Source organism: Triticum urartu, chromosome 3, assembly GCF_003073215.2.
Source record: "Triticum urartu cultivar G1812 chromosome 3, Tu2.1, whole genome shotgun sequence".
Lineage (NCBI taxonomy): Eukaryota > Viridiplantae > Streptophyta > Magnoliopsida > Poales > Poaceae > Triticum > Triticum urartu.
Genome location: NC_053024.1, coordinates 306,992,720 through 306,996,272, shown reverse-complemented (window position 1 = coordinate 306,996,272; position 3,553 = coordinate 306,992,720). Strand labels below are relative to the sequence as shown.

The window sequence follows — 3,553 nt, the reverse complement described above, 5'->3', positions numbered from 1 at the left end:
AATATTAAATGTTGTTAAACATGGAAAGAGGTGAAGCATAAGTAAACCAACTATTTAGGCAAGTTTAAATGAGGCCGGAAACAACAACAATTCCGGAAAATCCTCATGCATATTTTGGATTTGGTACTGTTCTGCCTAAAACTATATTTTATAGTTGTTAAAAAGCAAAAGTAAGTGCACCAGGTTAATATATGCATCTTTCTACCCCGTTTACATTTAAATTTTATTTAAAACGAAGGTACGATTATTTAGTTATGAAATAAATAATTTTAACATGCTATTATACAAATTAAATGCAAACACCAATTCGAACATTTGAAACACGGATAGAAGTTGTATATAATGAAACTAGATGAAATTCTAAGCATTTTAGTATTTAAACCATTTTAATCTGATACACGGTTGCGGAGTTATTATATGCATGAACATTAGGGGTCAATCTGTAAACAGCAGTCTCTGGATTAATTAGAAAAATCGTCTTGACAATAAAAAAAACATAACTGGCCGAATTTGGCTGGCCCATCAGGAGCATACGTGCACTAGAGGCTCACCATGGGGTCTTGACCCGGTCAGTGATGTTGGGCTACAGAAGGCGAGGCGAGTGGGCCTAGGCGAGGCCGGCCCAGGCGCAGTCAACGCGCCTGGTTCCTTCGATGCAGGGAAGCACGGGATCGAGCTCGCATTCGATAGAAGGCAGCGACGGCGTAGGGACTCCGGCGAGCGGTGGGATGGCACGGCTCCGACGTGGCGTCGCTGCGGGGACGGAGGACCTGGCGTGGATGACTCGGATCGGGACGTGGGCAATGGTTGAAGGTGGCGGAGACCATGAAGCTCTAACGGTGCTCCTGCCCAGAGAAAACAGAGGGAGTTTCAGAGAGAGAAGCAGATCGAGGAAGGGAATGAGGAGGCCACGAGGGGGCCTTGCTGAATGATGTCAACTCACCAGCGGCGGCGTGACGGCAAGACGCAGAGCCAGCGCAGGGCGCGAGTTCCATGTCAGAGGGCACGACGATGGGCCTGCTCCCCTGCTCAAGGGATGCATCCTCGGGGCTTCCTGCTACTGGTACTTGGCGAGGAGGCAGAGGCTGGTTCGATCGGCTCGGGGAAGAAGTATAGGGGGAGCCCGGCTTGCTGGTGCTTGACGGCGGAGGAAGGTCGGCGGTGCTCCGGCGGGTTGGTTGCTGGCGGCACGACGGACAGACGAGGACAGCGGGGAAGTGGGACGGCCTGCCGGAGGTGGCTTCTGCTCGCCTGAGATGCGGGAACTGCTGCTGCTTGCGGGGCCAGCAGGTGCTCGGGGCTTTGGCGTGTGAGGCTGCTCGGGGAAGCCGGGGCTTGGTCGGGCACGAAAACAGAGGCGATGGTAGTCGGCTGCAGTTGGACTGGGTGGATCTGGATCGGGAGGATACCTCTTGAGGTAGATGGTGAGTTGCTGGTAGTGGCGGACATGGAATGGATGGGAGAGATCCCCTAGGTTTTAGGGTTTTGTCTCAAAATAGACTACGGGCAGACTATATAAATGGGAAGGAGGAGAGTCTAGATCATGTGATCAAAATTGGATGGTCGAGATAAAATATTATGGGAGTCCAAGTAAAAATCGAAGATCTTTTAGGGATGTTTGGGGATGATCCGGACCCATCGGTAACGACTGACGGGTTGGGTTCGGAGAAGTTCAAGATGCGCACGCGAGGGGTCTATGCACCGAGCAAAGCGATTAAGCGGCTAGACAAGAGGGACTCGAAAAACCCGGCTGGTCTCGAAACGGTCAATGAAGGCAAGGGGGGACGCGACAACTACGAACGAATGCAAATTTTAAGAAAACATGCAGATGAAATGCTCATGATGACATGATGAAATGCAACAAGCAAATAAAACACACGTTGACAACGAAAAACATGGAAGGCATCTGGAGCGTCGGTCTCGGTCGTTACAGTCCACTTCTGAGGTGAAGATGCTGGAGAAGCGTGTCGTCAGCGTGATGGAGACCGGCGCCAAGCTGACCAACAAGGTCCAGATAGTGCTCAAGTGTCGGATCCTTCCTTGCCAGCAAAGGGCCATTCCGATGTGGGCCTACAAGTCTTACGACCCGGAAACCGTGCAATACCTCTTTGGCATGACCCATGACAAGGTCTAGGGTCAACTGTTCAAGCCCCAGGAGGGCTGGCCGGCCGAGAATGAAGACATTAGTCTCGACACCGCAAATCCCCCAAATAAGGTAATTGATCTCTTGCCCAGTTTATATTCGGATGGTCATATTGCCCAAGGTTCGGTTTAAGCCTCATATCATGGCCTTTACAGGGCTGTCTCGAGAAGTCTGAGAAGATCAGCAGTCCGACTCCACTACCCGAAAAACCCCAATCGACTGAGCTGGAGGAGCTGTTGGTCGTGGTGCCTTACAAGCTGCCAGAAAATAAAGGGAAGAAGGAGTTACTGGGGGCCAGGGAGGGCCTCTATCGAAGAGGTCATCCGGACACCAGGTCCGGGGACACGACTGCCCCATTTTCCCAAGACGGGGATGAGGAGGAAGACAAGGAGGAGAGCTCCTCCCACTTAAAGAAGAGGACAACATCTAAGGACGTCAAGGAGGTGCAACCTTCTCGTGCCGAGAAGAGGCGATGTAGACCCAAGTTGGTCTTGTCTAACAGTTCGGACTTCGAAGAGGAGTCCGTGGCTTCCGAAAGGGTTCCAGAGAGGGAACCCACGGTCAAGCCCCCAGTCATGAGCTATGAACCTAGATACTTTATGTTTACTTTGTTTTACCAGCCTGTTTATTGATGGGAACCATTAATATCACAGCCCACCACGCGATCACCCTATCGAGCAGACATCGGAGGGAACTTCTCCGCCCGCCGAGTAGGCGAACAGCGGATCTGCGTCATGCTCTGCGCCTCCCCTGGTCCCTGAAGATATCAGGGAAGTGCTATCTCAAAGGACCCCTCCCCGTCTGAACATGGAGGTGGGCGACGCAGTCATGGCCAAGGCTGATGCCTCGGTCATCGAAGACCAGGAGGGTGTGTCTCTCCTGGCCAATGCGGGAGGAGAGTCCGGGCCGTCCGGACCCTCTCAGCCAAGCGCACCTGAGCCGCCAAGTCCTTCACAAGTGCCGCCCCTCCTTCCAATGGGGAAGGGATTGGGGTCCCGCCGGACACCAACAACCAGGTTGACCGGACACGATGGAGGAGTTGGTGAACAACTCCGTCATTGTCGACGGGCGCCGCGCCCTTATGGGGGCGGTTCTACGGGGTGTTCGGTCCATCCAGACCAGACTGAACGACGCTGTTCAGGGCCTTCTAACATGCTTTGAGGTGAGTCAAGTAATGTTCTTTTCCTGCAAGATGGTTTAACTTTTTTAGCCAAAGTTTGGTTTGGCCGTATATATAAAACAACCCCCAAGACTCTGTAAGGGTTGCAAAAACCTTATAGACGGTCAAATATCCGTAAGACAATTTTTAGACTACAATAATCGACTTGATATCACAGGCCCTCGGAGCAGATACCGAGCAGCTACTTTGGTCTGGTGTAGAAGTTGTGTGATGAATCTCCCCAGATTGAT

At 51.9% G+C, this 3,553-nt stretch overlaps 1 long non-coding RNA gene across 1 annotated transcript; it reads right to left on the bottom strand.

The window, feature by feature from the left end:
- Positions 1-407: 407 nt before the first annotated feature.
- Positions 408-1,465, bottom strand: LOC125548342. The gene is made up of 2 exons (XR_007301014.1): positions 944-1,465; positions 408-845 (listed from the first exon to the last, which is right to left on the bottom strand). It is a non-coding gene; the product is annotated as an uncharacterized LOC125548342 (long non-coding RNA).
- Positions 1,466-3,553: the final 2,088 nt, after the last annotated feature.